Source organism: Arvicola amphibius, chromosome 2 (assembly GCF_903992535.2).
Source record: "Arvicola amphibius chromosome 2, mArvAmp1.2, whole genome shotgun sequence".
Classification (NCBI taxonomy): Eukaryota; Metazoa; Chordata; class Mammalia; order Rodentia; family Cricetidae; genus Arvicola; species Arvicola amphibius.
In genome coordinates, this window is record NC_052048.2 from 32,857,285 (window position 1) to 32,867,259 (window position 9,975).

Genomic DNA, 9,975 nt, shown 5'->3' on the forward strand with positions numbered 1-9,975 from the left:
TTCCAAATTGATATTAAGAGTTAACTCACTTTCTAATCAATATGATAAATGATTTTTTAATTGTTTTTATTGAGCTATATATTTTTTCTGCTCACCCCCCCCCTTCCTCTTCCCTCCTCTTCTACCCCCTCCTATGGTCCCCACGCTCCCAATTTACTCAGGAGAGCTTGTCTTTTTCTACGTCTTATGTACGTTAGATTCATATATGTCTCTCTTAGGGTCCTCTTTGTTGTCTAGGTTCTCTGGGATTGTGAATTGTAGGCTGTTGTTCTTTTGTTGTTGTTGTTGTTTGCTTTATGTCTAAAAGCCAGTTATGAGTGAGTACATATGGTATTTGTCTTTCTGGGTCTGGGTTACCTCACTCAGTATGATGTTTTCTAGATCCATCCAATTGCCTGCAAATTTCAAGATGTCATTATATTTTTCTGTTGTGTAGTACTCCATTGTGAAAATGTACCACATTTTCCTTATCTATTCTTCAGTCAAGAGGCATTTAAGTTGTTTCCAGGTTCTGGATATGACAAACAATGCTGCTATGAACATAGTTGAAGATTGAACATCCTTTGGATATATACCCAACAGCGGTATTTCTGGGTCATGAGGTAGGTTGTTTTCTAATTTTCTGAGAAATCATCATATTGATGTCCAAAGAGGCTGTATCAGTTTACACTCACACAGCAATGGAGGAGTGTTCCCTTTACCCCACATCCTCTCCAGCATAAGTTGTCATCAGTGTTTTTGATCTTGGCCATTCTTACAGGTGTAAGATGGAATCTCAGAATTTGTTTTGATTTGCATTTTTCTGATGGCTAAGGGTGTTGAGCATTTCCTTAAGTGTCTTTCAACCATTTTAGACTCCTCTGTTGAGAGTTCTCTGTTTAGGTCTGTACCCAATAAATGATTTTTAATTCTCCAGTTAACTACTGTTCATGGTAAATACTCATGAATACAACTGACACAATGAATTAAAAAAAAAATAAGTTAGCTAATTCTTTCAACTGAACCGGCTTTTTAAATTTCATTTCAGTTTTAATTTTATCTTCTGCCTTTATCCTTATTGAGTTTCCTTTTGTTTCTTTCTCACTGATGATTCTACTTCTTCATTATATACTTAATTTACTTCAATATTCATTAACACCATTATTTACTTTATCAATTTCTTTTTGGCACTGCTTAACCATACTGCTGAGATTCTAAAATATCCATTTTCTAGAAAATTTAAGGAATCATTTCATGTTTCTCCTTTGATCCCAGTGCTCTTTGATAATATATTTTAAAGAATAGAAGCTTTCCTGTTTCTTTTATCTTTTTCCATCCCCTTTGCAATATTGCAAAATTGGAAATAACAGGATTTGAAAGCATGAAGTTTTGCTGCTGATCTGTGGCTACTTGCAAACCTGATTTGCACAGCTCCGTGCCAAATTTGCGATGGGTATGTTGGGGCTTGATGGCCTCTGACATCCCTTCCAGTTCTCAGGGTCTATTATCTTAATGCACATGCAGATCAGGGGGGAAATCTGATTTTAATGACTGCTTCTCTCTTTAGAAAGATTTTCTGCTTGCTGAGGAAACCCAGTGTCTTCATACCCTGACTCCCGCCTAGCCTGGCTGTGGGGCGGAGTGGAGTGACTTCAACTGGATATAAAACTTCTTCAAGGAGGTGAGCTTAGGACAAAGCATGGGTGGCAAAAGTGGGAGATTCCAAGCCCAGTTCTGGCCACCACCAAGCATAGATCTCTGGTTGCAGGGCTATTGCCTTGTGGCACTTTATCCCACCACAGGCTGGTCATGCTGTAGTCTCTTTGGAGTGACTCTCACACACTCTTTCTACCTGACTATGCAGCAAGGATGGTCTGTCAGTCCCACCCCACACCTTGGCCCGTGTTTCGTTGGTCTGTAGCTCGATGCTGCTACTGTTTTCAGTAGGAACCATGAAGTTCATTTGATGTAGAAAGGTGTACTTCCTGCTGCCACATGACCACTTGAACTCTATGTTCAGAGGATTTGCAAACTTTTCCCCCCTCGGAAACGTTTTTGTACATGTTTTTTTGATATCCGTGTTCCCATCTGGTGCTTAGAGGTGTTTGACCCATGGACTAGAACATTCCTACAGAAGTCTAACCTTGGCCATCTTGCTTTTTCCTAATTTGGCTTCAGCGGCCATGACCTTACTTACCAGGCTTTCAGGCTGTCTTTAAAACACAGTATTATCTAAAAGATTGGCTCCGGGATTCCTGTGTTGCTGAAACCCAACAGATGCTCAAGTCCCCTCTACAACATGGTGTGTGATATTTGCATAGATCTAGCACATCCTCCTGCATAGTTGATTGTTTCTAATTTCCCATTATGCCCAACGCCATGGAAACACCACAGGAATAGGTGCTTTGTATTGTCTAGGAAATAATGACAACCAAGTAATCTGTACGTGTTCAGTATTATTGCCACCATCCCAGGCTAATAGTGTATGCCAGCCTGAGCCCAGTGTAGGTCTGAGCCATTGATGTGGAATCCAGAATAAGGATAAGGAGAGCCACTTAGATTTTCTGAACAAGTCACTTCCTTCATGTAAAGTTATGCCTTTTCTTTCCCTCTGTCTCTGAGTCCTCCGGCCTTTGAGAGCCTAGGGCTCCCCCAAAGGCAATAACACCTACGTCAGGGCTGACAGGGGTTCTGGTTTTGACCTGCCTGAGGTTACACTGAAAGGTTCTGGAAAACCTCTAGTAGGGAGCTTAGTTCCCCCATGCTCTTACATATATGTCAAAGCATACTTGTGCCCAGTTCCGGTACATGGAACTCGGTATAAAAATGCTCTCTTCCCACAATGCCTTTCACATAACATCTCTGTTCCATCCCTTCCTTTCTTCCTTCCTTTCTTTCTTTCTTCCTTCCTTCCTTTCTTTCTTTCTTTCTTTCTTTCTTTCTTTCTTTCTTTCTTTCTTTCTTTCTTCTTTCTTTTTTTGAGATAGTGTTTCTTTGCATAGCCCTGGCTGTCCTAGAACTTACTCTGTAGTTCATGCTGGCCTCAGATTCAGTGAGATCTGTCTGCCTCTGCCTCCCGAATATTGGAAACCATGCCCAGCTGTTTAAACCCCATCTTCTTACCAATTAATGTATATTCGGATCACAGCTAGCTAATCTGTTTTTTATCTTTTCAGATTAATGTATATTGGTGTTTATGTATGTATGTTCATACATATGCATCACATGCATTCAGGTGCCCATGGAGGCCAGACAGGGTGTCAGATCCCCTAGAACTAAAGTTACAGGCAGTTGTGACCTGTCTTGTGGCTTCTGGGAATCAAACCTGGGTCCTTTGAAAGAGCAACCATTGTTGTTAACCACTGCGCCCCCCCCCCCTCATCTATTGAGACTTTGGCTTTCCTCACGGAAGGGAGGATTGCGAGTGCTGTTGTGACAGAATTGCAGGGTACGGACACATTTTTAATCCTGGGCTTAGTCTTGGTAATCTCTCATTAAACTTCTCCTGTCACTTCAGGTAAATGTTTTAATTAAAATAATACTTCAATCAGCCAGCAGCCCCAGGCTCGAAGCAGTGGTAAAGATAAAATATTGCCAGAGAACCCAATCCTATTTTCCAAGGTGCTTGCTATCTGTGGAGCACCTCCCGCTGCTGGCCTGCCTCCTCTGGGTTGGAGGCTGTGGGCACTGATCCAGATGCGATTCGGCCTCTCCCGCCACTGCAGATGCTGCATCCAGTGCACACACGCGCACACACACACACACACACACACACACACACACGCACACACATAGGCACATGCATGCATGTGTGTATACACAGCCACACAGGCACATGCACACATGCATGCATGAGCGCACACACACATTTTTTATTCTCTGTCGAAGCATTGGGCCCTTTACATCCAGGAGGAGTTTGAATTGAGCCGCATCTGCCCCTTTCTGTTGGTAACAACACTCTGCTTAGCTGCAGCTGAGGTGGGATGCCTAGCTGGTATTTGGAGATGGGCTGGGGAACAAGCACCTGTCACATACACTGGGTAGCAGCGCTGGCGCTAGTGGGGACTACAGCAGTAATAAACTGTGTTTGAAGATTCAGAGACCAAGGATCGCCTTAGGACATGGTATGGGGACTATGGAGGGACTAACCCCACCAGGGGTGTGTCTGACTCCCATCCCTGAATAATCAGAAGAAATTCATTACAGTTCTGCACATTTAAATTCTGCATTTTTAATAAATAGTATTTAAGAAATAGTATTCAAAGCCAGGCAGTGGTGGTTCACACCTTTAATCCCAGCATTCTGGAGGCAGAGGCAGATGGATCTCTGTGAGTTCAAGGCCAGCCTGGTCTACAGAGTGAGTTCCAGGATTGCCAGCACTACACAGAGAAATCCTGTTTCAAACAAGCAAATAAACAAAAAGAAATAGTATTCAAGAACCAAAGAAAGAAAGTTTAACAGCAACTGGATTAAAAATGGCATTATGGTGTATGGATTTCCCGGCACACACCCTGTCTTACAGGGCTGTCTCTCCACGTGTCCTGAGGACTCAGAACTTTGAATGGGGCTCCAGATTCTCAAAGGATTTTGAGCAGATGTTCCATGCTTTAAAGATGTGCTTTGGCTATTTGGATTTATCTCTAATTCTAAATAAATGAATAGCTTCTTAGTGAGCACTTAGGGGCTGAATCTGGACCTACAGAAGAGGCTGGAAAGCCATGAGTAGTCTTTACATTTAGCTCAAGCTACAACCCCTAAGGGAACAAAACCCACAAATTACAGGGTGATTTTTTTTCTTTACTTTTTAACTTCTTTTGGGTTGTGAGTCTAGCCCGTAGCTGCTGGACCATCTCTCCAGCTCCTCTTTGACTTCTTTCAGGAAGACAATGGGTTTTCTGCAGCCTCATGTCAGGTAGCGCAGTGATAGGGCGGGACCCCTGCTCACTGGGTCATCAGAGATAGCTTCATGGTGAACTGTGAGGGGGGGCTCTAAAGGTTGGGAGTATGTGGACAAGGAACCCTGAGGAGCAGATGTGAGCCGGCAGGAGAGCACAGGTTATAGCGGGGGACAGTTCGGAGAGCACTAATGTGGAGCAGGGGACTTTGGGGGCAGCAGCTCAGGGTGGGTTTGGCTTCTGTTTGCTGAGGGCCTTGATGATAAGCGGCAGAGCGGTATTTGTGCTCTAGGCTGTGGGGAATTATTCTGGGCATGTGAGTCAGGGATATACGATGACGAAAGTGCTGCTCCGGGCTCCTTATCTGGCCTAACATTTGAGAAAGGATGGGGGAAGCTGATTCTCGGAGTCGCAAGCACATTATGAGGCTAGAGTTTGGGGTTTTGAACAAAGGCAGTGTTTGCTTTTGAAAACTGCAACATCAAAGTCCAAAATGGTGGCCTAATTAATGAGTAGCTGGAGATGCAGGTTTGGCAAGAAAATACTCATTGCATTCCTGGTGCCTGTCCATCCCCTCAAGGTTCGGGAGATGGTGCAGAAAGCCTGGCTAAGTTAGACTGCCCTTCCAGATGGAAAGTTTCTCTAGGTTTGCTCCACATCCAGTTTTATCACAAGAAGATCTAGTATCGTGTTTTTAGACCCAAACCAAGAAAGCCTGGGTTGGGGTGTAGCTCAATGGTAGACCATGCCCTGAGCATGTCAGAGCTCTGGGTTGGACCAGAGCACAAAACCAATCAAAACGAACCCAACAAGAAAGCCTGTTGGTGTCTGTGGTAACTTGCGGCTCTTTGAGGGGGTTTACTTGGGGAGTAGAGTGCTTGAAAGAACATCAGATATTAAAAACAATCCCCTCTCTCAGTACTTCTGTTACTTCAAAGGGCCACCATTCTCCTGGGAGAAGGAGCTCCAAGGGTAAGACGAAGACAAAAACTAACACAAAGATGTGAAATTCTCATAAATGCGGTGCCCTGGGTGTCTGCCTCGCACTTCGAATGCTACCCACCTACTCAAGCCAGTCTCCTTTCATGTCCAAGCCATCTGCTTGCAACCTCATGTTGCAATGACCAGCTCAAAAAGTAGCTTTTTGAGAAATCTCACCCACTGGAGGCAAAACTCCAGGGGAGGCCTATTCTTAATACATTCTTGTTGATGTTTATCACTCGGCTGTGGTATGAAATGCCGATTTCTTACAACATAGGCATGTATTTATCAGCCAGATGCCGGCAGCTGGAAGCTGGCTGCGCCTGGGCTGCACCTGCCCATCCATTCCAAGGCCCAGTGGGGCTGTTTCTGTGGCCCTGGAAGAGTGCAGCGAGTCGCTCCAAGTGTAGAGTAATTGAGCTGTCTCCCAGGGCACTGGCTGAGAAGGTCCTAGCACACAGTCTCAGGCCAGGGAGAGGAAGGCAGAATCACTTGGCAGTGGTGGGACCACGTCAACAACTTACAGGAGAGGACAGCAAAGAATCCAAGACACTGGTCACATCTATTCGCTAGGCAAAATCTGAGGACTGTCTATTACTGGTGTAAATGTAAAAATAAATGTAAAATAAATAAAAAAGAAGTAAACCAGGAAATCTTGTCTGTCTAGATACGCAGGTGCCTTTGGAAATGATCCCACTGAGGATGTGTTTGGCCAGCCCTTTCGTTTTGTTTCATGGTTAACTGGTGGCATCAGTTAACCATGTCTTTATTGATGGGACACTTCTCTAGCTTCCTCTTGCCTTTCTGGTGCCAAGGGGAGGGGTCGAACCCAGGGCCTCACACACGCTAGACAAGTGCTCTGGCTCTGACTTCCTTCACGTCAGATACGGATCCATTTCTTTACCTTCTAGACGTCAGAGAGTACCCAGTTACACAAACTTGAAGGAAACACCACAAATTGCCAAACAATTCACCAGGAGCGAAAACCTATGACAGTTCTAAGGAAGAGCCATGTTTCCTTCATATGTTCTCAGTATGTTGGGATAGTAGGGCCCAGCTCTGGGGCCCTTCATAGTTACATCATTTCCTCTGTGATCCTTTGCGCTTATCCTAGCCATACTCCCAGAGTCTAAAGTCTTTTGCCTGAGAGTTCCTAGCCCTCCTGGGATCCAGTCTCGGCCTCCCTTTCCTACAGCTCCCCACAGGCTAATGTTCTCTGCTTTAGCTGCGGAGCCAGGAGGACAGCCCCACGGCTTCCTGCCCAGGCTGCACTTTGCCGTCTGCCTCTGAGCTCGTGCTCTCCTCTGCAGGGCCGCGTGAGGCATGTGCTGCCATTACAACAATTTCGCGGTCTCGTCACCAGGTCTCGCGGGAGATAAAGAGATGATTGACACATGAAAGCATTTGGAGATCAGCGTTAAAGGCCCGGCACTTAACTTTTGTGATGTCTTTGCATTCTTGAACAACTCATTGCTAGAGTTTCTCTCTAACCCCAAACCCAGTTGGATCCATCACTACTACTTTCCTCTTTATAGTGTCGTCCAACACCAGTCTTCCTCGCTAAACTGCACAGTCCATAAGCGCAGAGCCTTTGTTTTGCTTCTGGGACCTGGCAGTGTAGTCAGCGATCAGTTTGTATTCTTTGGTTAAACAATGTTAAACTAATCGCTTGATATCTTAGAATGCTAGATTTTAAAATGTGTATAGGTGGTTGAATCGGGTTGTCTTCAAAGTTTTTAGCAGATCCAACTGCTTTGTATGAGCGATTCCTGAAGCTGACCGATAGCTGCAACTGGCTACAGAGCGCACACAAATAAACAGCCTCTCAGATGCCGTGTGAAGCATGCATGTGGGAGAATCAGGACAAGGACATTTTAGTTGTACATAGAGGCGGTGGGTACAAGATGTTCGCTGTTCGGGTGCGACTCTCTGAAAACCTTTGTAATAAAAATCTGTGGAAAATAAGGGGTTCAGATACAAACGAGGCCTTTAAAGAAAAGCTGAAGAAACAATGTTAAAAATCACTAAGAGAGTTGGGGCTCAGGGGGTAAAGTGTTTATGTTGGACAAGCATAAGGACCTGAACTTGATCCCCAGTTTTTTTTCTCAAAAACAAGGTGGACAATACCTGAGGAACAATGCCCAAGGCTGACCTCTGGTCTGTAGGCTCACTGGCACAAGCATACACATGTACCCTCACTCAAATACACACACACACACACACACACACACACACACTTGCACATGTGCATATATAACACTAAAAATAATAATGGGGCTGGGGAGCAGCTCAGTGAGTGAAGTGCTTGCTACACGTGGTGGTTTGAAAAAATGTCCCCCCAGGCCCATAGGGTGTGGCCTTGCTGGAGTAGGTGTGGCCTTGTTGGAGTAGGTGTGGCTTTGTTAGAGGTGTGTCACTGTGGGGTGGACTTTGATGTTTCAGAAACACAATCCTGGCCAGTATGTCACTGTTGCTCCCTGCTGCCTGTGGATCCAGATATAGAACCTCAGCTACCTCTCCAGCACCTTGTCTGTCTGCATGCCACCATGCTTCCTGCCAAGACAATAATGCACTAAACTACTGACCTGTAGGCCAGTGCAAATTATGTTTCCCTTTGTAAGAGTTTCCATGGTCATGGCGTCTCTTCACAGCAATAGAAACCCTCAGACTCTACACCAGCATGAGAACCCGAACTCAGATCCTTGTGAAATCCGGGCACCCGGGTGTGCATTAGTAACTGTGCAGGAGGAGATGGGTGGATCCCTAGCAGAAAGTGTAAACTCGAGGCTCAGTGAGGGACACCCCCCCAAAAAAAACCCCCAAAAGCATAAGGTCAGTTTGATCAGTTCAGCAGGTAAAGGTGCTTGCCACCAAGTCTGACAACTTCAGTCCAATTCTCTAGACCCACATGGTACACGGCGAGAACTGACTCCCAAAAGTTGTCCTCTGACCCCCACACGTGCACACACAAGTGAGCACACCTGTCACAAAGCATGTACACCACCATATACACACTAAAAAAATCAGCAAGCGTGGTTAAAATAATGAAAGATGAGCTAAAATAGATGGTAGGTACATTTTTAACAAAATGGTATGAGCATTCAAAATAGATCATTTATAACTATTAGAGGTGATGGGTATATCTGAGAAGATCAGAGGAAGGAGAGCCTTCATGGGAGACTAGTTAATGGGGCAGAAAGTATTTCATGAGATAGGTGTTATTACATCTGGGCCTTGAAGGATGTATATAGTTTTGAGGCAATGAAGACAAGAAAAGCAATTTGGGGTTTGGCAAGACAGCTCCATGGATCAAGGCACTTGCCACCAAGCCTTCCCAGTCTGATTCCCCAGAACTCACATGGCGGAGGAGAGAAATGACTTCTGTAAATTACCCTCTGGCCTGCACATGCATTCTGTGCATGCATGCACACACACACACACACACACACACACACACACACGCACAAACACATGCATGCACATACACGCACACACACGCGCAAACACATACTCAACTTCAAGGGGCTGACAAGAGGGCGGAGTGGTGGTCTGAGCCTATGGGTGGAGCAAGAAGGCAGGAACAAGGATCTTGAAGTTTCTATCAATGTAGTTGCGACTGAAGTGGGGAGATAAAGTTGGAAAGCCGCACTGATGAGAGACAGACAGCTCGGAGCTCTTCCTCTTTTGCGTCAGGGGCCAGCCGGGAAGCTTGGAATATACTATCACACTTAATCTTTACAAGAACCACAGGAGGTAGGTGTTATTCCTTCCACAGGTGTGGCTAATGAGGAAAGTTTCCCAGTGGGTGAGTGGGAGACCAAGTACCAACACCACCTATGGCCTGTAGATGTACGTGCTATTTCCCTGGGAAGTAAAGATTACTCCCCCTCCACAGGGCCTTCAACGCCAAGTTCAGGAGTTTGAACTCTGCTTCCTAAGCCTGGGGATTCACTGAGAAGATTCTGATCAGGAAATGACAAGGTCAGATATTTTAGACAGAGTGTGTCTGGTAGAAATGGGTAGGAGAGCACAGCAGGAAGCCCCTGAAGAAGCTATGACAGTGGGGGTGTGGACTGAAGCCCTAATACGGAAGACCAGCCTAGCAAAAGAATGGTCTCAA